The 27009-nt window shown below is 38.4% G+C and overlaps 1 protein-coding gene across 2 annotated transcripts in view; it reads left to right on the top strand.

Annotated features, from left to right (window-relative positions):
- LOC309644095 (uncharacterized protein) overlaps positions 1-25953 on the top strand; it is a 79416-nt gene extending 53463 nt beyond the window's left edge. For both annotated transcript variants that reach the window (XR_014254230.1, XM_082427527.1), the window contains one exon: positions 9913-25953. The gene's annotated coding sequence lies outside the window, so the exon portion shown is untranslated. The remainder of the gene's footprint in view (positions 1-9912) is intronic.
- The last annotated feature ends 1056 nt before the right edge of the window (positions 25954-27009 follow it).

Here is a 27009-nt window from a genome sequence, read left to right as displayed (position 1 = left end):
TTTCCCAGTGGAAAAAGACTTAGAACTGAATTAGAAGATTTGGGTCTTGATCCTGAGACTTGCTATCTATTTGACCTTGAGTACCTCACCATATGTCTCTGAGACTCAGTGTGTTCTATATAAATCATTTATGAAAATATAGTGGGCGTGTGGACGAGTGCATTCATTCGGGAGAACAATCCACCCTTGCCATGAGGAGTTGGGTGAGAGTAATCCTCATGGCCCTGTAATCCCCTAGAGTAGCTCACCTCTGTGTATAAGGGCAGCTTTATGAGGACGTTCATTGCATACAGAGAGTGTGCAGCAACCTAGTATCCATCTCTAGGGGAACGGGTAAATAAAATATGAAGGATTTTTATCACAAAATACTCTGCAGCAACTGGAAGTGATGAATTAGAGATACAGAGAGCAACATGGATAGATCCTTAAACATGGCCTTGAGCAAATGAATAAGACATAACAGTATCATAGAACGATTCCATGTTGGCTAATTAGAATCACATTCATGGAAAGTAACCCATGTATTTATCAGAGATACATACCCATCGAGGACATATTTCAAACATGTCAGAAAGATACCTATGGAGCAGGGATTGGGAAAAATAACAGTATAAGAGAGGGGCCTTATCCAAAACCAATGATGAGAATATGGCTTAATCATCTCCAGCCTAATTAGAAACATAGCAAAAAATGCCATTCTTTACCCCATAGTTGGAATTGTTCCACTCACCCTGCTTGCTATCATGGTGTCTCTTTTTTTTTTAATTGTTCTTTAGGAGCCCATGGCTTTTCCTAAACTCTGTTCAGTGATATCATGGATAATGCTTAGAGTTTAGGTATAGTTTGCAAATATCCCTTTGTTCCTTAGATTTTCCTAGTCAAATTAAGTATTAGATGTGAATATAAAGTAATGAGTTTTTAAACTCGATCCAAATGAATGTTATTTCTTCCAAGTACTCATAGATTCCACCAGTTCTGCCAATGCTTGAAACATTTTTGGAACTTGTGTGTGTGTGTGTGTGTGTGTGTGTGTGTGTGTATGTATGTTTGTGTGTGCATGCATGCACAGTCATTTAAGGATCAGCCGAACTTTATATTATTTAAAAGCCTGGCCTTAGTTACCTGGTCACTGTCTACCTCTCCAACCTCATCTCCTTCCAGTCTCCCCGCCTTGCCCACAGTGTTCCAGGGACATGGGCCTTCTTTTAGTCTCTGCTGCACGTGAAACTCATTCTTGCTTGGGGCCTTTACAATAGCTGTTCCCCTTGTCTGAGATGCTTGTCCTTCTGATCTTCCTTTTCAGGGTGGGCTCCTTCTTGTCATTCAGGTCTTGCTTAAATATCGTATCCTTAGAGAAGCTCTTTCTGATCACTCAACTAAAGAGCCATCTAATAATGTGCTCTGCCACCACCCTGCTTTAATTCCTTCCGTTGCCACAGCTTGAATAAAAGTTGCATACCCTCAGTACCTAGAAAGGTGCCTGTCACATAGTAGGTGCTCAAAGGATGTTTGCCGAATACATTGAAGAGTATGATTAACTCAGATCTCTGTGCCTGAGGTCCAGAAAACAAGCAACATAAATATAAGGGGTTAGTATAGATTCTTTCTCCCTTGTTAATTTATTACAATTTATTGTTTATTCTTTTTTTATGTCACTTCACACTTTGCTTTGTACCACATATGTCTATTTATAAATGTATCTATTTCTCCTACTAAGTTGTGGGCTTCTGAAAAGAATGAACTGTGTTTCTAAAATTTATATCCCTTAGAGGACTTAGCACCAAATTTTGATATTCTGAGTACTAGATATATATTGCTATCAGATCGAACTGAATCTGAGTGGCGTGAACAAGTGTGCGTGTGTATATATGTGTGTTAAAGAGGGCATGTGGGAGAGAACACAGTTGTATGGGCCTGTTTGGGTACTTTTTGTGCCAATGATTTTTAGACTGATTTTGAGTGTCTGCTTACATTTAGAAAGTGCGTATTTGGACAGAGATCAAATTTCTGGACCATGTAGTCGTAATAGCCTAAATTCTGTAGGACAAAAAGCAAAATACACAAACGGGCAAATGGAAGTAAGGTCATATACTTAAGATGGCGCATACCCATTTTACACAATACTCTGCTCTTTTCTACATAAAAACAAGGACATTAGGGAGTTAAAGGGGGGTAAGACCACAAAACCCAGGGTTACCCCAATGTTTAACTGGAGTGGGTGGAGCAGATAGATTGTGAGTGACTTGAGGACTGACCCTGTGTCCTACAAATTTTTCTCTGCACTAGCTAGCACAGCGCATAATGCATAGGAAACGCTTAACAAAAGTTTGTTAAATGATGGATTAAATGAAAAGTGGATACATGAACAGTAATGAGATTGATTTTTTATATGACTCATAAATTGGCTCGGAGACCGTTGGCTCAGGAGGAACTCAATTGAATAGTTCCAAAAATGTGGCATTGTTGACCTAAGTGTGAAGTCTCTCTAGAGTACATATTTATCTGTAGAAGTGGCATTACTCTCCATCGTCACCATCTTCCAGTCTCTCAGACTAGAAACGTTACAAGCTTATATGAGCCATCTACCTTACTTTTCTTCCACATCTAAGAAGTCATTAATTCCTGCCAGATTTACCATTGCCTTTTTGCCTAATTTCTAGAAAACAACCTCTTAATTGGGATCTGGCCACAAGTACCCTTCCCCTTTGCAATCAATCCTCTCTCAACTCACCAAAGTTATCCACCTGTATTTAGTACAATAAACAAGCTGGACTTGGGAGGATTTGAGCGAAAAGCAACTTTGTTCTATCTTATAACTGGCCCTTTAAAACTGCTCTCTCCGATCTTTCTTCCCTACTCATGGGTATTGAAAAGTTCAGTCCAATCTAATATGAAAACTTCAACTTCTTATCCCAGTTAAAGTTCTCCCTTCCACTAGTATGGGCCTCAACCAGACTTGCAAACATAATGGTGAAGAGGCGGGGTTCACAGTCATTTCTTCTCTTTTCTCACCTCCTCTTGCACTAGCTGAACCCAGGAGAGAAGAGGGATTAGAGAAAGAGGCACGGTCTTCAGTAGCTCCTGCAGTTGTAAGAGCAGAGCCCTCTGTGAGTGGCAGATCTAACGGGCATTTCTCTGGTGGGGTGATTTTGAGGATTCATTTAGAGGCCCTTCTTCCCTGGGATATCCTACTAGAGCATTGCTTAGACAATACCCGCTTCAGGTAGGTTCTTAAAATTCCTCCCTTATCACCTGGATTCCAGCAGCCTCCCCCACCCCCGGCAGTGTCTCTGTTGTTGGAGTCATCTAGAAGGGCCTTGTTGAGTCTATAGGATAACTCAAGTCCAACTCTCTTCCTCATATCCTCATGGCACAGACTTCTGTATTGTTTCTGTACTGAAGCTTGTTCCCTCTGGGACCCACTGGCTTTGCTCTGCTGCCCAAGGTGCCACAGTCAGCCTTTTGCTAAAGACTTTTTTTCCAGTGGAATCACTCGGTCCCTTCTCTTAGCCTTCGCTTGCAAAGCCTGGAGGTGTGTGAAGATGTAAATGTGGTAGAGCCAGCTCTAGGCATCTCTTTGCAAGTCCTGCTTAGACAGTCTTGTATCTCACTTAGGATGTCTATGAGTGGAGAGAGACATAAACCTACTGTTCTCAGCTTTGGAGCCTCAGCCAAAACCCTGAGAAAGGAAGAGCCCTATTTTAACATGCTGTTACATTCCTTTAAAAACATCAGATACTGTTTTGTTTTGTTTTAATTAACTGTTCTAAGCTTACAAGGCTTGATTTTAAAGTCCCAGAAAGACATTTTAGCAAGCTAAGTAATGGATCACTGAAACCCCATTATTTTGCAAATGAGAAACTAAAGCACAGGAAAGTTGATTGATTTATGGAAGATCACACAGCTAGTCATGACTGACCAGGGCTTGAACCTAGATCTTCGGCCCCCAAATCCTGTGCTCTTTCCACTACATTATCCTGTTTAACATGCTTCTCCTTAAAGAGGACCAGAGACATCTTCTCTTGAAATAAAGCTATCTATATGTAAAAGTCAAATGAAAATAATACATACTTTTAACAACTTTCAAGGTCTACAAACTGGATGCTGTGATTATGGAGGATTTTAATTTTTTTGGCTTACCTATATTTTCTAAATTTTCTATGATGATCATGTATTTCTTTTACTATAAGGAAACAATACATACAAAATTATTCTTTTTAAGTATAGTTCTCTATTATAGGAAATAATTCTGTATAAATGAAAACAAAATTGCATCTATATACTTTTTGGTAAGTCCGTTTGAGTAGAATAATAAGACCTGAGTTAGGGAATTCTCTGACAGTCCAGTAGTTGAGACTTGGTGCTGTCACTGCCGTGGGCCTGGGTTCAATCCCTGGTTGGGGAATTAAGATCCCAAAAGCTCTGTGGTGTGGCCAAAAGAAAAAAAAAAAAAAAAGACCTGAGTTACAGTCCTGGAGCTACTTAACTACATGACCTTGAGTTAGTCATGTGACCTCTTCGGGAATCATTTCCTCAAATGTAATGAATGGAGCCTGGACTATATAAAATCTAAGATGTTTTTCAATTCTGAAAATAAAAATTATTTCTTAAAAGCCTTATGAGGAGCAATTATGAACATTTATATGAAAAGTCTCAAAATATAAATCTCCATGTAAATTTATGGTAATAAAGGACCATGGTTTCTCATCCTTCTCTAAAATGGGCCTTCCAAGCAAATGAGGTAAACCTTGTCAGTTTATCCAAGCAAGACACCCTGCCCCTGTATTTACCCTGAAGGGCTCCACTTGTCCTCAAGTCCCACATCCTCCGTGAAGTCCCCCTGACTACTCCAGCCCTCCCTGCCACCCCTTCCAGTTCCTACAGACTCTGAGCCTGCACCGCCCCATCATTTGTTGCTCTTCTCTGTTGCACATTGTGATTCCTTGTGTGTTAGATTTTCTTCTCCAGCACGTTGCCTGCATTCAGCAGCCGCCTTTGCTGTCCCTGTTTCCCCCACTACTGCCCACAACAGGCTTGAGCACGCAGGGCCTCCTCCATGCACATTTGTTAGTGAGAGGTGTCCCTTAGGAGGAAAAATATCTGAAAGGTCCAATTAGAGACTCAAGCGATGTGGGGTCCCTGGCTGTCTTTGGAACAGGGTGCCATCCTCAGCCAGTCTTGGTCTAGAAGCAAATGAAATTGATCCCTTTTCCTCCAACTCCCTTTGGGTCTTTCCCCTCTCCGGTTCTGGGCAAGGCTGACTCTGGGTTACTTTGTGCTGCTGTCACTTCCTGGAACTGGACCCACGGTTTGGACCTCTTCTGGAAAAGGGATCATGAGTCTCTTCTTACACTGCTGGCTCCAGGTGACCTTCCTTGGGCCAGGCCGAGGGATTAGAGTCGTCCAGAGCTCTAAACTATCTGGCGTATGTTTTGGGCCTCTTGGCTGAGAAGGCCAAAACACTCATGGTGAGCTCTGCTGATTTTTACTGTCTCGCAGGACCTGGGGGAAAGGAGGTGGAGCCACCTCTCTGCTGTCTCTAATTGGCTGTCTCTTCTACGTTCCTCTTCCACCCTTCGTGCCTCCTCTTCTCCCCTTTCACCCCTCCCTAACCACTGCCCTCTGGCTGTCTTTCTGACTTCCTGCCTTACTTTACTTGCCTCTGTTATCTCCTCTTCTTTCCCACGGGGCCCAGCTCTTGCCCTCTCTATCTATCAGCCTACCTTCCCGTTTCTGGTTATTTCCACTGTCTTCTCGGCCCACAGAGCAAAGAGGGGGAGAAGAAGTGGTCACCACTCTTGTGTGCCAGATTGGGAACTAGATGATTTCGATACATTTTTCTCATTATGAGAGCTAGACTTGTCATTTTAAGATGGGAAAACAGAATGATTGCATCAGCTGCACCACAGAACCTGGTCAAGGGTCCCAACAGGAGTTGTCTTACATCCTGTTGTTCAGCACCAGCCGGGAGGCGGTGGAGGCACTGGCACTGGGGTGAGATGTCACAGGAGTAGTGGAAGTCCTCCGAAGTAGGCCACATATGCTCTGCTGTGCGGTTCTGAGCTCTCTGATAAGCCCTTCCGAGCACAGTGCCTCAAGTCACACATCCAGAGTGAAATGTGGGTGTTCTAATCGCTGAAGAGAATCCTTCATACTGCTCCTTCAGCACATAGCTGCCTCTCCCGCGCCAGGAACCGCAGGGAGCCTATTGCTTCCCATCCTGAACTTGTTCCAGAAGCGTTAGGTGATGCTCAGTACAATTTTCAGTTGTTATCATATGAGGCCCTTAGAGACGCTTCTCAGTTCTAGCAATTAGCCGCACCGGGGTCAACCAAGTGTTCTCAGCTCTAATTAACAGCTGTGTTGAATCTGGGACACATACGATTCCTTTGGGGATATGCTCTTCAAACAGAAACAAAACCGGAATATCAAGCTCTTTCCTCCTTATCAGAGGCTATGAAGTCTGAAAATTATTGCTGAGGGTATTCTTAATAAAAATTCCGGGAAGCTGAGTGGCTTCTGGGCTGAATTATGAATTTAAAGGTAAAAATATCATCTCGGCTGTACCATGAAATCATCCAGTGGGGCTCAGGAGGCTCCAGGGAGTGCTAGGGGGATTAGGTGCCTCCCAGATGCACGCCCAGAGCTCAGCTACACCCAGCAGGCTACATGATATCATTGCCACATGAATCAAAGGCTTGCTCTCTGGCTTCAGAAGGAAAAGGAAAAGGAACAGAATACTCTGTGTTGGGAGTCCTGCCCCAAGCGGGAACTGTGCTCATGCCTGCTCAAGTTGTTCTCTGGGTACTGCTGGCTTCTTGCCCTGCCTGACAGCTGCAGGAGTTCTGTAAGACATCTGAGGGAGAATTTCCTCTGCAGCCATGACTGAGACACCCAGGATCAAGAGCTTTGCAGACAGAAAAGACATTACCCTTCAAATATCCCGAGTCATCTATTAGGGTCAATAAGCAGCTGGCAAAAGCAGGACAGCTGGCTGTCCAGCCCCGGATGGAGAAAACGTATTCCCCTGGGAACCAGCCAGTTGAATTTTTCTTTACTAACTGACGGCAAATGTACAGAGGCATTTAAAAATAAGTATATTTTAACACTAGAATGTTTCAAATGGATAGAAATGTACAGAACAATGCCGATTAACAAATGTTAACTTTGTGCCATACTTACTACTTCACATATTTTTCTAAATAATTTACATATATGTTCGAATCTTCCCCCGCTTTCTCTGGCCTCACTCACCACCAGTGTCCTGAGGTTGATATGTATCTTCCTGTGTATCCACATCCAAGGGTATGTATTCTTCCTACACATGGATGTATCCATAAGCAATAATGTCCTTCTCTCTGTTTTTGAAATGTATGTAAATGGTATCATTCTGTACCTCTCCTTTTGAAACATTTAATAATTTCTCTCAACATGTTTCAGAATCATCCACATCAGTGCATATAAATCTAGTTCATTCATTTTAATTTCAGAGAGATATTTTATTATATGACTGTTTCAAAATGTGTGTATCCGTTCCCTTATTGATAGACTTTAAGTAATTAAAAAAAATTTTAATCACAAACATGTCTGCAGTGAATAAGCTTGTACATGTCTCTCGGGGAACATATGGGAGATATTTTTCTTTAGGGCAGTGGTTCTCAAAGTTTTGCTCTCATAATTCTTTTACACTGTTAAAATTATTAAGGACCCCAAATAGCTTTTGTTTGAGTAGATATATCTATTGATGTGTATGGTGTTTAAAATTAAAACTGAGAAATTAAAAAAATATTTATTTAACAATAACAAATCCATTGTGTTTAACATAAATAATGTGTTCTTAATGAAAAGTAACTATATTTTACCAAAAAAATTAGTGAGAAGGTCATTGTTTTGCATTTTGCAAATCTCTTTAATGCCTGGCTTGATGGAAATTATATCTCCTTCTGCATTCAGTCTGTTACAATATGTTGTCTTTGTTGAATTATATGAAGAAAAATAGGCCTCACATAGGTATGTAGTTGGAAAAGGGAAGAGTATTTTAATAACCTTTTAAGGTAACTTTGGATATTCTTCATCAAAGATACTAAATCAAAAGTCAATAAATAATAGTTTCATAAAGGTTGCAGTGTGGAATCTGAAATAATGTCAATGAACTTCTCATACTCTGTTACACATAAAACCCATTGATCTTTCTCGGTCGTTTGGAAAACATTGCTTCACTGAATTATATGTCTTACAAGCATCGACAGATTTCATTATACAGTATCAAAAAAGCACATTTATTTATATTACCACTGACTTCATCATAGAAGTTTCTGAAAGCTGGGAAACTCTCAAGGTCATAGTAGTGGATGTAAGTTTTCCAAAATTCTAACTTTTGCTTGAAAGCTCAAAATTTATCATTGGCAACAGATGCAGTCAGTTTCTTCCCTTGAAGTGACAGGCTCACTTTGTTCATTTATGAGAAAATGCCTGCCAAAATCCCAAGTCTGAATAACCATAGTTTGTCAGTCTTTCTTTTAAGTAGAAATGGTGTTCCATGAAAAAAGCAGCTAGTTCAGCTCATAGCTCAAAAAAAGAATTAAAAAAAAAAAAAAGCACAAGTGTTTCTCCGTGAGAGGGAACCAACTACCCTCATGTGTGGAAATGTTTTATGCGTATTTTCCATTTCATTTCGCAGGATATTAATATTCAAAAGACATGTACTCCAGAGTTGAGCTTTAATAAAATTTATTAATTTTTACTGCTTCATCAGTAAAATTCATAAGTAAAACTGGATGATGTTGATGGTGATGATGATGATGATGATGGTGATGATGATTTTATTTCAAGTGCCTGACAATAAAGAATACAACAATAACCAGAACAGTTTGGTACCACAGCCTTGATTTGTGCTAAATCATCAGCATTTTACCCACATTTGCTTTTGCATCATCATTGCAAACAACACCACGTTGAAAAAGGCAAATAGTACCGAGTTTAGATCTAAGAGTGGAGCTGCTGGGGTCTAGGATATATATGTATTCAATTCTACTGGATAGCATTGAATTGTTCTTCAGAGAAATTGTGCTCTCTTAGACATCTACCAGCAGTGTATGAGAGTTCCTATTTCTCCACAACCTTGCCAACATGGAACTTGTCTTTTAACTGTGGTTTTGGTGTCTTGGTACAGAGGTTTTAAACTCTGTTTTGAAATATGCCCAGAGCATTCTGTTCTTAACAAGGCCTGCCCTCTAGAGAAACTGTTTTACCAGAGCCTAACTGACTGGGGTTTTACCAGAGACCCACTAACCTGAAGGATGGGAAATACCCAACTCCAGCCCCTGCTAACCTTCCTGTCTCACGTAAGGGGGAAAAAGTAAAATAAAACCGAGAAGCACTGGTGAAGGTCACAGCCCAGGGGGCAAGGCTCACTAAAAATCTGGGACCTAATCATAGGCTATAGAATATTCCTGTCTCCCTACCCTTGACCACCACATCAATAAGGCCTTTGTATAATAACAGGGGAACACGGAAGAATTGTGTGTCTCAGACGTTATTTAAGAAGTCTCTAGAGAAACCTAAAGACAACAGGGCAGACAGAAACAGAGGAAATTTTAGCCTCTGACACCTACAGTTATAGCAAATGGTAACCCCCAGCCAGATAAACATAAAACTGCACACCAAAGGTCTATCTACCTCAGTTCCTTTTATTTGTATATCATGTCTGGCTTTCAACAAAAAATTACAAGGCATACTAAAAGACCAAAAAACACAGTCTGAAGAGACAGAGCAATCATCAGAACCAGACTCAGATATAGCAGAGGTGTTGGAATTATCAGACCAGGAATTTGAAACAACTGTGATTAATATGCTATGATAGTTTTTTTCTTTGGTTCCAATTCTTTCACATTTTATTTGTTTCTTTCACAGGATCTCCAGGACGATGTTAAATAGAAGTGGTGATAATGGTCATCCTTGTCTTTTTTTCCTGAATTAAAAAATGCTTCTAAACATTTCACTATTGACTATAATGTTTGCTTCAGGTTTTTGATAAATACTCTTTTTCAGGGTAGGAAGTCTCCTTCTATTTCTAGTTAGCTAAGCGTTTTGTGGTTTTTTAAAAAAATCATAAGTGGATGTTGAATTTTATTGAGTGCTTTTCCTGTATCCTCTGAGATGATCATGTGGTTTTCCTCGTTTAATTTATTAATGTGTTGAAATGAAATAATAGGTTTTTTTCTTATGGTAATTCATCATTGTATTTCTGTGATAAACCCAATAGTTCATAATTTTTTTAAAAACTACATTCCTGGGTTTGGATTGCTATTATTTTGTGTAGGAGTTTTTACATTTATGTTCATAACCAAGGTTGACTTATATTTTCCTTTCTTGTACAGTTATTGTCTGGTTTTGGTATCAAGGATACACTAGCCTCCTAAAATGAACTTTCCATTTTTCAGTTCATTTTCTGGAAATGAACTCTCCTGCAAAATATTATGAACCTCATGTATTCTTTGTGGTAGATTTAACTATTATTCCATTTCTTTCATAATTATAGAACTAGTAATATTTTCTATTTCTTCTCAAGTTAAATTTAATAATTTATCTTAAAAATCCATGTCATTTGTTTTCAAATTTATTGGCACTAATTTGATCGGAGAATTTTATTATTGTAATTGTAATTATATCTTTATATCATTTCTAATATTGTTTATTTGTACTTTCTCTTTTTTCATTGATCAACCTTACCAGAAGTTTGTCTACCATATTTTATTTTTACTCCAATAGATATTTACTCCATTATTCATTTTCTAATATCTGGATTTAGAAACTTATTAATTTTCATACTTCTTTTAAAAATATACATATGAAGCAATAAATTTTCTTTTTGTGCTATTTGTACTATGAGTTTGATATGCAATGTTTTCATTGCCATTTATTTTCTATGTATTTCATATTCATAATTATACTTTGAAGACTAAATTAATATAAGTGTTTAAAAATTTCCAAACATTAAATATATTTTTATTTATTTCTAACTTTATCACATTGTACTCAGAAAACATGGTCTATGTATAAATTCTTTAGTGTTTGTTAAGACTTCCTTTGTGGTCTTATGCATAGTTAATATTTATAAATGTTTTCTATATAACTTTATAACTGATCTTAAAAAATTATGTATTCTATAATTGTTGGGTGTAGTGTCCTCTGCATGCTCATTAGATTGAAGTTGTTAAGTCAGTTATAAAAATCATCTGTATCTTTAACTAAATTTGTGTTTGATCTTATTATTTCATGTGTGAGAAATGTTAAAAACCTCCCAGTGTTATTATAGATTTATCAATTTTCTTCACAATTTTGTCAAGCTCTGCTCTCTATATATTTTAAGGCTAAGATGTTAGGTCTATATCATCCTCATGACTTAATAAATTCAACCATTCATTTACTGAGCACCTACTATGTGCTAGGCATTGTTAAAGACAGTGAAAAAACAGCATTGAACAAAACAGAGAATGATTCCTTTTATCATTGAGTAATGATACTCTTTATCACTAATAATTCTTTTGCTTTAACATTTACTCTGTATAATAATAATATTGGTATGCCAGTTTTTTAAAAATGCGTTATTTCCTGGTATTTTATCATCCCTTTGTTTTCATCAGCATATGGCAGAACTTTGTTGTTTTTAAATCCAGTTTGAGAATTGCTGACTTTTAATGGAGAGATAGAATCCCTCTTCTTTTGTTTTGATCACTAATATATTTGGTATTAATTTTAGCAAGTTATTTTATATTTTCTGTATACCCTGCTCTTTCTTTCTCTTTTTCTGTCATCTACTGTCTTGATTTTTTAAAGTCCTCTTCTTTCCTCTGTTGGTTGGGAAGTTATATAATTATATATCTACACTTTTAGAGACTTTTCATTTTTGGTTATTGTTAATATTTAACATGTACAGTTGCCTTAACAATGTTTAAAGTTAACCAAGAGTTCTATCCTCTTCCCAAACAATGCATAGACCTTAGAGTCTTTAAATTTGGTCACTCCACCTCCCACTGACATGTTATTCTTGAGTGGTATTTTATTTGTACTTTGTTTCCAACCCCCATCAGTCTTTAATGTTACCAATGTTGTTTTCACAAATGAATATTTGTATAGATTTAATCTACATGTTTACCAATTTACCTCTCTCTCTTTTTCTTTTTTTTTTTTTATCTCATTTCTTCCCTTTTGTTTCAATATCTTTCTTCTGATACTTCAGGAAGAAGTAACTATCATAGGTCTTCCAGTGATAGCCTGTGAGTAATAAACTTTCTGTTAGTCTGAAAATGTCTTTATGTTAGCCTTATTTTAAAAGATACTTTAGTTAAGTGTATAACTTTAAATAGTTATTTTCTTTTAGCTCTTTGAAGATATTAATCTAGTCTTTAAGATCCTATTGTTGATGATGAGAAGTCTGCTGTCAGTCTAATAGTTATTCTTCTGTGGTAATATGTCTTTTGCCTCTGGTTGCTTTTGAGACTTTCTCTTTATCTCCGGTATTCTGTAGATTCTTTCACCAGCATTTGTCTGTGTGTGGATTTTTTTTTCCTTGCTTGGTCCTTCAATGTGAGAACTTACATCTTTCTTTAAGTATGGAAAAATTCGATCTGTTTGCTCTGAGCATTGTCTCTCCCCCTATTTCCTTCTCCAGGAACTCCTATTAGAGGCATCATAGTATCTTCTCACTGTGTCTTCTCTCTCTTAGCTTCTGCCATGCATTTTCCATCTCTTTCATTTGTCTGTACTGCATTCTGTGTGATTTATGAAAATCTATTTTCTGGGTAACAGATTCTTTCTCAGCTGTGTCTAATAAGCTGTTTAACATACATTTTATGCTTTTTATTTCAGTGACAATAATTTTTTACTTCTACAAGTTTTAAAAGAAAAATCTGCCAGATTTTCTTTTTTTTTATTTTTAAAGATTTAATTTTATTTATTTTTGGCTGTGTTGGGTCTTTGTTGCTGCACGCGGGCTTTCTGTAGTTGTGGCTAGTGGGGTCTACTCTTCGTTGTGGTGTGTGGGCTTCTCCTTGCAGTGGCTTCTCTTGTTGTGGAGCACAGGCTCTAGGCGTGTGGGCTTCAGTAGTTGCGGCACATGGGCTTGGTAGTTGTAGCACGTGGGCTCAGTAGTTGTGGCTCGTGGGCTCTAGAGCGCAGGCTCAGTAGTTGTGGTGCATGGGCTTAGTTGCTCCGCAGCATGTGGGATCTTCCCAGACCAGGGATCGAACCCGTGTCCGCTGCATTGGCAGGTGGATTCTTACCCATTGCGCCACTGGGGAAGTCCCGGGAAGTCCCCTGCCAGATTTTCTTCATTGTGGTTTCTTTCCTTTCTTGTATATCTTTAACTATTTGTTTAATTCAGATTTCACCAGTGTGTGTGTGTGTGTGTGTGTGTGTAGTTTTATGCAATCTTATCACATGTATAGCTTTGTGTAACAACCACCACAGTGAAGATACAGAATTGTTCATCACCCCGAGGTTCATGCTGCTCTTTAGAGCCATACCTGCTTCCCTCGCTCATCCACCCTGTTCTTAACCCCTGGCAACCACAAATCTGTTCTCTATTCCTATACTTTGGTTATTTCAAGAATGCTATATAAATGGAATAATATAGTATATAACCTTTGAGATTAGCTTGTTTCATTCAGCATAATTCCCTCAAGATCCATCCAAGTTGTATGTGGGTTAATAGTTTACTCCTTTTTATTGCTCAGTAATATTCTATGGTATATACCATTGTTGTTTAACCATTCACTAGTTGAAGAATATCTGGGTTATTTCCAGTTTTAGGCTAATATGAATAAAGCTGTTATGAATATTTCTGTACAGGTTTTGTGTGAACATAGGTTTTTATTTCTCTGGAATAAATGCCCAAGGGTTCAACTGATGGGTCATATGTTAGCTGCATGTTTAGTTTAAAAAGAAATAGCCAAACTGTATTCCAGAGTGGCTATATCATTTAATATTCCTAGCACTGTGTGAGTGATCCAGTTTCTTCACATCCTCCCCAGCATTCTAATAGGTGCCTAGTGATATCTCATTGTTGTTAGGCTTTGCATTTCCCTAGTGGCTAATGATGTTTAGCACTTTTTTGGTGCACGTGTCATCTGCATATCTTCTTTGGTGAAATGTCTGTTCATATCTTTTGCCCATTTTCTAACTGGATTTTTTTAAATTAATTTTTATTGGAGTAGAGTTGCTTTACAATGTTGTGTTAGTTTCTGCTAATTGGATTTTTTTTAACTGCTCAGTTTTGAGAGTTCCTATATATTCTAGATACAAGTCCTTCGTTGGATATGTGGTTTGCAAATATTTTCTGTAGTTTATCTTTTCATTCTCTTTATGGGGTCTATTGCAGAACAGAAGTCCTACGTTTTGATGAGGTCCAATTTGTCCATTTTTCCTTTTAAGAATTATGTTTTTGGTGTCAATTCCTTAATCATTTTAAACTTAAACTTAATCATTTTAAACTTAAATATCTAGTCTCTTTCTGATTTGCTTTTATACCTGGTTGTTAGCACACGAATTCTACCCATTGTTGTGTGTATGAGCTCCACCTCATGCTGGTTTATTTCTTCATCTCTTTTGAATATTATGGGCTCATTCTGGGGGGAGATATAGAATGTTCGTTTTTCCTCATCTTAATGCCTCGACCTAAGGGAGTCACTCTGTTTTGATGTTTTACATTTTCTTTTGCCAGGGTTTGAGAAATTTTGTGAGTCCTGGACCAGTTTGGGGATTTCTGTACCTTAGGGGTAGTAAATATATGGATCCCATATTTTCATTTGGGTAGTCTATAGTTTTATTCCCCCATTGGAGATTTAGTCTCTCCAGTATTAGGTACAGAGCTTCTTTGCAACTTCTGTAGGCCACTGAGATAACATTTTTCCTGTTCTTTTGTCATGGATTTAACAGACCATCTTGGCAAAGTCCCAGTTCCAACACTCTGCCTTTTTCAAGTTGAGAGTCATGCATTTTTTCCCTGTATGGACGATCAATCCCAATTTCCAGTCCTAAACCTTATACCTGGTTCCACTATCCCACTTTTCCAGGTTACTACAGGATAACTGGAGTTTACTGCTCTGATTTTTTTTTTTTTTTAAGCCAGCATTTTATTTATTTATTTATTTATGGCTGTGTTGGGTCTTCGTTTCTGTGCGAGGGCTTTCTCTAGTTGCGGCAAGCGGGCCACTCTTCATCGTGGTGCGTGGGCCTTTCACCGTTGCGGCCTCTCTTGTTGCGGGGCACAGGCTCCAGTCGCGCAGGCTCAGTAGTTGTGGCTCACAGGCCCAGTTGCTCCGCGACATATGGGATCCTCCCAGACCAGGGCACGAACCCATGTCCCCTGCATTGGCAGGCAGACTCTCAACCACTGAGCCACCAGGGAAGCCCCTGCTCTGATTTTTTAGTTCACTTTTTGTTCTTGACCTCTGTGGTTTCCCTTTTTTTTTTTTCTTTCTTCCTTTCTCTCAATCTTGACTATATAATTAAAGTTTTATATTATTTTATACAGCATTTTAATATACTTGTAGTAAGAGTTGGTCCACACTAGATTAATATCCCATGTTGTCAGGACCAAGACCTTCCACATAACAATTTCAGTGTTGTATCTGTTAATCCCATACCCCCAATTTGTCCCTCCTCTCTTCCCTCTCCCCCTCGGTAACCATAAGTTTGTTTTCTGTATTTGTGAGTCTGTTTCTGTTTTGTATATGCATTCATTTTGAATTATTTTTTAGATTCCACATATAAGTGATATATATAGTATTTGTCTTTCTCTATCGGACTTATTTCACTAAGCATAATATTCTCTAGGCCCATCCACATTGCTGCAAATGGCAATTTAAAAAAAAAAAAGGGAATTTCAATCTTGCAGAAAATTACACACAATTTGAGAGGTAGAGAATGAAAAATTAGGAATGCAAAAAAAATCCAAAGAAGAGATCAAATAAACACTGATATTAAAATGACAAAATTTGACAGGGAAGCCTGTTAATATTTCCCCACCTGCTAAGGTATAGTTTTGGGTGGAAAGCATCGATTTTTCAAAAACCTTTCTGATTGTTTCTTTCTCTGATCCCACTTCTACCCCCCTTCCCTTTAATAGATTCATGTTTGATATTCCAGTGTATGCTGAATCTAGTCCATGTCCTGGGCTTTGTCTTCTGAATATTCCTCTTCATATCCTTTCATCCCCAACCCTGAGTTGTAATTTTAGGTCTCATTCTACCTTGGCAACTGGTTTCTGATTACCCAGCTACTTCCCCTGCCTATCATATGACTGTGCTTTCCAGGCTTATCTTGACAATTGTAGTGCTAATTTCACACCCTTAGTCCCCAAATTGCTTGCTATTCTTGGTCCCCCAAAACGCCATGCCAAAAAGTTTGGTATGGTGGGGGAGGGATAAATTTGGAATTTGGGATTAACAGATACAGACTATTATATATAAAATAGATAAACAACAAGGACCTACTGTGTAGCACAGGGAACTATATTTAATATCGTGTAAAAACCTATATTGGAAAAAAAAATGTTGGTATAAAGTTAGTCTCTTTTGATAGATGGAAAGAAAAGGAGGTTCCATGTAAGAGGGAATATGAGAGAATTCCCACAACTACAGTGGAAGCAAGAAGGCCTTATGCTGTAAAGTAAAACCATTTCTTAATTCTCATATTTCATTTTTTTTCAGGTCCACACACATTTTTACTTCTCCATTTTGTGTAACCAATGGTGCTTCTGATTACAATCCTCCAAGGGATTCCTATTACATTTAGAACAAAATTTAAATTTCTTATAGTGGCCTACTGTAAGGACCAACATGATTGGTTCCTGCCAACTCTCCAGTCTCAGCTCTGTATGTTCCTTTCAATATGTAGATTCAGATATTCTTTTAGTTCTAGACATTTTTCTCAGATTATAATTTTAAATATTATAAATTTTTTTAATTCTTTGTGGACTCTCTATTGCCCACATGTTGGATCTTCTATGCTTATCTCATGTATTTACCACTCTGAATCAACTTTAAATAAATGGCTATCAATTCAACTCAAGCATGTACTTATTGCCTAGAATGCTAGTATGTACCTCAATCAGGAATACAAAAACCAAAACCAAGAAACGATCAAACATGTTGCATTTTGCTTTTTATGAGCTGATTATATATGGAGGTGACTCACAGGGAGAAAATAGCTTGATAAAAAGCAAGAATGTCAATATACAATTAACTGCTAAAATAAGAGTAAAGATACTAGATGATATAGGATTGAATTGTGTAGTCAATAATGAAAAGAAGGCTACTTGTAAAACCCAGCCTTAATAGGCTCTGAGGCAGAAATCTGTCTTTGCCATTCATTTATCAATGATCACATTGATCTTTATTTTGACACTTTTTGACATTATATTTATGCTTCACATTTTCTCATCTTTATACTACTCTACAAGTTTTCCCCGAAAGATGTTTGATGCTTATTCCATGTTTCCTCAGAATTGTGTAGAAACTTCTATTATAACACTAACTACATGGGTTGTCAGTGGCCCAGAGCAGGGGCTCTGAAGTCAGGTAGAGCTTGGGTAGAATCTCAGCTCTGTCACATTAATTTTGTGACCTCAACCAAATTACCTAACCTATGACTTTATTTTCTTCATCTGTCAAATGGGGTTAAGAATAGATTGTTATAAATGCTAAATTGGATAATGCAAGTAAAGTGCTTAGTACAGCATCTGTCACATAGTAAATGTCAACTCATCTTTACAGGCACCTCTCTGTCTTCCCTACTGGACTATGGTCTCCAGGAAGACAAGGATCTAGGCTAAGTCTGTTGAGCGAATTTGTAGCTCTGTGTAATAGTCCTTTTTCTTGACTGAAGGTCATATGCCATGTTGGTTCACTATCTAGAGGACTCTTTTATTAAAGGGAGCAGATCCCCAAATAGCCTATCTTGTGCTCAGGTGGTAGGGCATGCTTAGGGGTAAATAATCTAGTTATTGATATTTTTACCTATCCCTATCTATGGTCTGGGAAATTATTGATCTGGGTTTTTCCAAAATTCTGGTGTCCATTAATTTTTCTGGTCACCTTCCCTATTGAAGAGGTGCCTGCACTTTTTCTGGGATGGCTAATCTTTATTTATTTATTTATTTATTATTTTTTGGCTGTGCTGCACAACATGTGGGATCTTAGTTTCCCAACCAGGGATGGAACCCGCGCCACCTGCAGTGGAAGCATGGAGTCTTAACCGCTGGACAGCCAGGGAAGTCCCATTTTTCTTTTAATTTCTCCTTTAAATCCTTCTTCCAGAGCACCCTGTATGCAACTTAAGTTATTTTGCATTTGGCAACTCTGAGAAATTTAAAAATGCAATTATAGAGCACATTCTCCTCTTTCCTCTAGTTACTCCAATGTTACATTTCCCATGAAGTTTATTAAGAGTTTAAAGGGGGAGAAACAACCTAGCCATCTTTCTTGACTTATTGCAATAATTTAAATAGTCCCTTTAAAAGCAATGTGTGGATATATTTATATAAATATAGGTATAGTAATGGGTAAACTGGAGATATATGTGGTTGTATATATGGATGAAAAAGTCTGGAAGAATGTATCTCAAAAAGTTAACAGTGATAATCATTGGGTGGTGATATTATCAGTGCTTATTTTTCCTTTATGCTTTTCAACATAAATCCTTATTGGGTTGGTTTATATTCTGCTCTCACTTTAGCTGTAACAATTCTCTCAGAGACTGCTAACTGTCTTCAAAGTCCTTTTTCTCATTCTTCTTTCATAATAGAATTTTTACCTGAGTACAGGGATGCCCCGAATAAAGACTACATTTTACAGCCTCCCTTGAAACTAGATGTAGCCATGTGTCTACCTTATGGTAAATGAGATGTGATTAGGAATGTCATATGTGACTTGGTGAAAGGGTTCTTGAATGGAAGATGCATATTCTTCTTCCTTTCTTTTTCCTTCTTACTGACAGAGAAGCAGGTATAATGGCTAGAAGTTGAGCAGCCCTTTGGACCATGAAGATAAAAGTCATACCCTAGGGATAGCAAACTAGAAAGTTGGAAGAAACCTGGATCCGTGACAATTTTGTGGACCTTGTCATACCAGCTCAAGGCTTCTCATCTCTGGATGTTTTACATGAGAGCAACATGTATGTTTAAGCCATTGTTAATTTGGATTTTATGGTACAGTTAAATCCTGACATGGAATTAGTGTGTAATTCATATTTTCCTTTGCCTCAAAGGTGAAGAGTTTATATGCTCTTCCCTGGACATATTTTATGTAAGTAAACTGTTGGACTTGGATTCTTATGCAGTTTTTTTTTTTTTTTTTTTTTTTTTTTTTTAATTTTTGGCTGCGTTGGGTCTTCGTTTCCGTGCAAGGGCTTTCTCTAGTTGCGGCGAGCGGGGGCCACTCTTCATCGCTGTCTTATGCAGTTTTAAGGTCATTCAATCTCATAAAGCTCTGGTTCATTGGAAACATTAATACATGTTTACCAGGACACACATATAAGAGTGTTCATGGCAGAATCCACTGGTGATAGCAAAAATTTAGAAACCACTGATGAAAATTATTTAAAAAAATTTGTGGCACAGTCCTGTTACTGAATATTATACAACAGTGAAAATGAGTTAACTATAACTATAACATTATTGATAAATATAGGGAACATAATGTGGAGCCAAAGGAACAAGTCCCAGAAGACAACATGTAATATGACAAGTTCAAACATAAATAAACTAGCATATTGTTTAGGCCACACGTGTGTAATAAAATGTAAAGAAGAGCAAGGGTATGATAAAAGCAAAATTTAAGAGAATGGTTACTACTGAGAGGAAGGTTGGGGAATGGGATAGAGGAGGAACACATGGGTCAACGTAAGTCATGGAAGCCTTTTAGCTCTTGGGTTGAGAGGTGGGTCCATGAGTCCTTTATTATATAATACATACAGTATAAATCAATTAAATGAGGTTTATGAAAGGACCAAAGGACTAATGATAATCCTGGATTCGTGACACATTATTAACATGAATCAGGACTCTGATAATCCAATTTTGTGTTTCTGAAGTTCATAAAATAATCATACCACTTGTGAAGCTGCCTATTAGGCAGGCCTGGCTTAATTTGTATAAACCAGGCAACAAGGATAGATGTGTTTCTATTTGTGTATCCAACTGTTTCCCTATCCAGGTTTTTAAAAATAAACTTTTAATTTTAGAATAGTTTTAGAATTACAGAAAAGTTGCAAAGATAGTACAGAGTTACTGTAAACCCTCCACTGACCACCGACCCTGTTTTTCCTGCTGTTAACATCTTACATTATATGGTGCATTTGTTCCAATTAATGAACCAATGACGATACATTATTATTATTGTTATTTTTTAATTAATTTTAAAAAATTAATTAATTAATTTATGGCTGCATTGGGTCTTCGTTGCTGCGTGCGGGCTTTTCTCTAGTTGCAGCGAGCCAGCGGGGGCTACTCTTTGTTGTGGTGCACGGGCTTCTCGTTACGGTGGCTTCTCTTGTTGCGGAGCACAGGCTCTAGGCACGCGGGCTCAGTAGCTGTGGCTCACGGGCTCTAGAGCTCAGGCTCAGTAGTTGTGGTGCACGGGCTTATTTGCTCCATGGCATGTGGGATCTTCCTGGACCAGGGCTCAAACCCATGTCCCCTGCATTGGCAGGTGGATTCTTAACCACTGCGCCACCAGGGAAGTCCCTTTTTCATTAATTTTTATTGGAGTATAGTTGCTTTACAATGTTTTGTTAGTTTCTTGCTGTACGGCAAAATGAGTCAGTCATATGTATACATATATCCACTCTTATTTAGATTTCCTTCCCTGTTATTATTATTAACCCTAACCAGACTCTAAGCTTCCTGAGAGCAGGGCTTATGCATTTTAGCATTCCCCAGCATCTTGCCTCTAGTCAGTGTTCCATGTGTGTTGTATTGATGAGGACATTAAATGTACTAAATGACTAAATTGTCTGCAAAAATAAGCTCCATATTTCATGATCAAATATAATTTGCTTTAAGCAGCTAAAGCTGCTTTGAGATATAACCCTGAGCTAACTTGGGTTTAATGTTCTTAAAAGTCATTGTTTTTGAATTATTTACAAGCGTCCTCATTAGAATAAGCACAGGGAGCCAAGTGCTGAATTGGGTATTTTTTTTCTTCCCTGGGTTTCTTTTCTAAATCAGGTCATGGAAAATGGATGCTATTTCTTTAAATAATATAACCAAGCTGATCCCTGGATTACAATTAGGTTACGTAACTTGCTTATGAGCTGCTTTTCATTAAGACTTGCAGTGGGCAATGGGGCTTTACATTTCAGAGCAAAGCTGGGAGAACAATCCTGCTAAAAGCCAGAATACATGCGGCGTCAGAGGCAGGAACTGCAATAACTTCGGCACGGGATTGAGTTCAGTGTAGGCGGCTCCTTTTCTCTTTAAATCCTTAAAACATCCTTTGTCCTACCAAACTCCGTGGTTCCAAATACATCCACAACAGAGTTGCCGAGGACCCACAGTAAGAGAGAAGATGAAGGTTGCTGGTCCCCAGCAGGCTGAGAAATGTAGCCCTCCAGGGAGGACATTATCAAGTTTCCGCAGAACCATGGCTCAGTTTCATTTCTTGCAGAACGCAAATTACTAGGAAACATTTAAAAAATGTGTCCAAGGGAGGTAACAAAAATCCTAGTGCCAACCTATAACCGTATCTTTGCAAATAAGCATTTCAGAGGTACAGTAAGTAAAGTAGAAGGTGTCAGATCAAGGAGAAAGCAAGAAACTTGGTGTCAAAGAAATCAAGTTGGAAGAGATTCCAGATGGGGGTTCATCAAAACATACAAACATCTGTTCTAAAAATGGAGATGAAGCCAACTTTCCCCAAAAGGAAGTTGTTCATTGCTGTTAAACAAGATTCTACAGGATGGGGCCATTTTTGAGACTAAGATCAAAACCAATCACAGAAGATGATAAATGTTGGAAATTGAAGTAAGCAAAGTTATCAGAGAATGGGATGAAGCACCCTTGGCAATAAATGATCAGGGAAAAGCGCTGCTCTCTGGGGTGAACCAGAACATCTCATGGAAAGAAAGGATAGCATAATGCCAAAATTCTACTAGCTGCAAAATTCTTTTTTGAAATGGAATTACTGCATAGTGATTAAAATAGCAATCAGGAACAATTAAATGAACTTGGAGCCTTTCATGTCCTTGAAGAAACACCTGTCATATACTCTATGGGAAGAGTTAAAATGATAATTCTTTAAGCAGCTAAATTAAAGCTTGTTTCTTAACTTTTGATAAGTGTGATCTCTTGCAAAATTCCCCAAGTCGAGGACATTTTATTATAGAGCTATATAAAATAATAAAGAAAATTTTTTCTTTTAACCTACAGTTAGCTTTTAAAAATTACGGTTAACTTTCAACTACTAACAATATTATAGTTAACTTTTATAAGTTTTTTAACATAAAAATTAACTTTTTACTATCAATAATACTACCAATGTAAATGTAAGCTATATGCTTGAATGCAAAGCAGCTAATTAATTCTAATGGTATTGCACATTAAGCTTGGCTTCAACACAGCCTAAAACTTGCCTAAGCCCTGTTGGTTGCTGGGGAGTCTTTGATTCTGTGTGTGTGTCTAATTTACTAATGAACTTGGTGTCATTTAGGGCTGAACCAAGCACATCTGAACGGGTCTGGCTGCTCCTGGGCAGCTGGGGAAGGGCACCCACAGTGTTCTGAGCAGAGTTGGAAGAACACCAGAGCTGAGCTGAGTCAGAGGCTCTCAAAGTGTGTGGTGAGTCAGAATCAATGCCCCCCCTTGCTACCCCAGCTGTAGCAAAAAAAAACAAAAAACAAAACAAACTGGGGGGAGTTCTAAAAGGGAAGGTATTAAAGGACACACTACAAACCTCCTCCTGAGACCCTTTGCATGCTGAATGTTGTGGGCCTTGCCCATTCCTAGGGAGGTTCAGACCAGAGGCCACGGTCTAAGCAATGGCCAGAGGGAGAGCCAGCAGAGGTAACCATAATCCTAACCCTAGCATGATGGACAGCAAGAAAGGGGACAGACTGGCCAGCACACGCCACTGGGGTGTGATCACCAGCAGTGAATCTTGGGGAATCTGCAAATGGTCCTGGGAGCCACAGAGATACACCAGAGAAGGGACATGAGCTCTGGGTCCCAGATACTTGGGTTTAAGCTTAAATCCTTCCTCTGTCACTTACGTGTGTGATATTGGGGCAAGCCACTCAAACACTCTGAGCCTTACTTCCCTTATCTGAAGGTAGTAATATCCTTTCTCATTACCTGGTTGGTTTGGTGGTGAAGAAAGTGGGTTGCATGTTGCTAAATAGGATTTCATGGTATTGCTTAGCTCAATACTGGGACCTAAAATGAAGGAGGTAGTCGATAAAATATTAATGGAATGAATAAGTGATACTACCACTAGACTATCCAGTTGAGGCTGTGCTTGATCCCTGGTTGACATGTTTTCCAGGACATGATTTCTTTAGACCCCTCCATATCCCCAAGAGAGCAGAAGCTATCTGTCTCCTAATCTGGGAATTGTCTGTCTCCTGTGAGGAAAGATTATATAGAAAAACTACAAGTTTAAATATTTAAAGTTTCAAAAAGCTCTGTCCAGTACTCTACAGTTGTGCACAACCTTCTTAAAAATGGCTCTCCCAGCAAATATGCCACTGGTGAAGATTGACATCTTTAAAAAAAATTTTTTTTATTGAAGTATAGATGATGTACAATATTATATAAGATATAGGTGTACAATATAGTGCTTCACAATTTTAAAAGGTTATACTCCATTTATAGTTATTATAAAATATTGGCTATATTCCCTGTGTTGTACAATAATCCTTGTAGCTTATTTTATACCATAGTTTGTACCTCTTAATCCCTTACCCCTATCTTGCCTTTCTCCCCTTCCCTCTCCCCAACTGGTAACCACTAGTTTGTTCTCTATATCTGTGAGTCTGCTTCTTTTTTGTTATATTCACTAGTTTATTGTATTTTTTAGAGTCCACATATAAGTGATATCATACAGTATTTGTCTTTCTCTGTCTGACTTACCTCACTTAGTATGATAATCTCTAGGTCCATCCATGTTGCTGCAAATGGCAAAATTTCATTCTTTTTTATGGCTGAGTAGTATTCCATTATATGTATATCTATATCTATCTATCTATATATATATATATATCTCACATCTTCTTTACCCATTCATCTCTTGATGAACATTTACATTGCTTCCGTATCTTTGCAATTGTAAATAGTGCTGCTATGAACATTGGGGTGCATGTATCTTTTCAAATTAGTGTTTTTGGGTTTTTTGGATATATACCCTTGAGTGGAATTGCTGGGTCATATGGTAGTTCTATTTTTAGTTTTTTGAGGAACCTCCATACTGTTTTCCATAGTGACTACACCAATTTACATTCCTACCAACAGTGCGGGAGGGTTTCCTTTTCTCCACATCCTCGTCACCATTTGTTATTTGTGTTCTTTTTGACGATAGCCATTCTGCCAGGTGTGAGGTGATATCTCACTGTGGTTTTGATTTGCATCTCCCTGATGATTAGATGTTGAGCAGAAGATTGACATCTTAATGATGATGAAACAGCCAGAGGCTTTCAAGTCTTACTTCAGTAACAGAGCTCATTTTGGAGAAATACCATTCAGCATTCTTTTGACCAAATTTTACTGAATGTTTCTCCTCTGCAAGGCTTTGTTTTAGGTCCACCCTACAGAAAGCATTACGGATAAGGCACAGAAGCCCTATCTAAAACCTACAATCTTATGGAAGGAAACGACTGCACAGATGACTAGTAAAAAGACAGGTTGTGGTAAGAAAAGCTGAAGACAGAGTTGTGAGACCATCTTGTTTATTTTTGTAATTCTCACAGGGCCTTTTGTTCTGCCACACAAAAATAATGATAATAAGAATAATAACAATGGTGATGATGATGATGATAATGTAATTGCAAGCATCCTGAGTGCTTACTACATACCAGACACGACACTAACAGCCTCATGCATCCATATATTGCTTTGTTTAATTTTTACAACTCTGTTAGGTAACTTCTCTTATTAATCCAGACTACAAATGAAGGAATTAGGGCAAAGATTTTCTCTGGGAGTTGCTGAAGACATTCATTTGCTTGTTCATCTGAATTTCAGCACCATATAAAACTTTGGGAAACAAAAATGGAATAAAAATTTCATTTCTAGACGCTACTAGAAAGTAGAGTTTGAAGGGGAAAGAAGAAGAAGACTGATATTAATTGAATATCGACTATGTGCCAAGCACCTTCAAATGCATGATTTCATTTAATGTTCATTTTACAGGTGAAGCAATGGAAGATTAGAGAGATTACATAAGTTGAGCCCAAATATGCCTGACTCCGCAGTCCACATTCTTTCCATTCTGTCAGTAGAGTTCTGGCTCTGCTACTTATACCTATAAATGTCACTTATGTCGTTTTTTTTTTTTTTTAATAGATTTATTTATTTATTTATTTTTGGCTGCGTTGGCTCTTCGTTGCTGCGCGCGGGCTTTTCTCTAGTTGCGGTGAGCGGGGGCTACTCTTTGTTGCAGTGCGCGGCATTGTGGTGGCTTCTCTTTGTTGCTGAGCACGGGGTCTAGGTGCGTGGGCTTCAGTAGTTGTGGCTCACGGGCTCTAGAGCACAGGCTCAGTAGTTGTGGCGCACGGGCTTAGTTGCTCTGCGGTATGTGGGATCTTCCCGGACCAGGGCTCAAACTCGTGTCCCCTGCACTGGCAGGCGGATTCTTAACCACTGTGCCACCAGGGAAGCCCTCACTTACGTTTTCTAAACCTTGGTGTTCTCAATAGTAAAATGGGAATAAAATGGCTACCTGCCTAGTCCTTAGGACATTTTTTATTTTATTTTATTTTATTTATTTTTTATTTTTTAAATTTATTTGTTTATTTGGCTGCGTCGGGTCTTTGCTGCGTCGTGCAGGCTTAGTTGCTCTGCGGCATGTGGGATCCTAAATTCCCTGACCAGGGCTCAAACCCACGCCCCCCGAATTGGAAGGCGGACTCTCAACCACTAGACCAGCAGGGAAGGCTCCAGGACATTTTTTATTTTTAAATTTTTATTATTTTGGGGTTTTTTTGGTCACTCCATGCGGCTTCCAGAATCTTAGTTCCCCAACCAGGGATCGAACCCATGCCCCCGGAAGTGGAAGCACGGAGTCTTAACCACTGGACTGCCAGGGAAGTCCCACCCTTAGGATGTTTTGAGAAATCATGTGAAATAATTGGGGTGGTCTACAAAAATGAAGCAGGCATGGATCCAATAGCAAATAATCTAAATTCAAATCAAGGAGACATAAACATATCTGTGATACAAAATGTTAGGAGTCAATATATCTGTTTGATAAAAATGCTGGGAGCACTGAAAAGAGAGTTATTTCTGTTGCTTGGGTGAGCCATGGAAGAGTCCATCTAGAAGATGACATTGAGCTAAACCTTTAGAATGAGGAAGATTTCATTAAGTTTAGAAAAAAAAACTGGTTTTGGGGGGAGTGGAGGGTGGGCATTTTAAGGAGAAGAAATGACAGAAAAGGCATGGAGGCATGAAAAAGTGTGAGTGTCCCGGACACAGAGTACCAGGTGCCTGGGATTGGCAGATGATGAGCCTGGGAATAATTGGACCAGACTGAGAAGGCCTTGAATGCCATGCTAAGGCCTTTGGACTTAATTCTGTAGACAACTGGGGGCCACCGAGGGTAACTACCCAAAGAATCCACAATGACAAAGAGTCTGAACAGGGCCTTTTGCCATCCTGTTCTTGTGATGATCACAAAGTCCCATGTTCAGAACATCACTGTCTGTTGCCATGGAAATAGTAATGGGCCTCACTATGGGAATAAATTATCCTCATCATTATACCTTTCTTCCAAGGAACTCAAAGTGTTTGTTGTATGT

The sequence above is a fragment of the Balaenoptera physalus genome (assembly GCF_965194825.1).
Source record: "Balaenoptera physalus genome assembly, chromosome: 15".
NCBI classification, from domain to species: Eukaryota; Metazoa; Chordata; class Mammalia; order Artiodactyla; family Balaenopteridae; genus Balaenoptera; species Balaenoptera physalus.
This window is presented reverse-complemented; position numbering and strand designations above follow the sequence as displayed.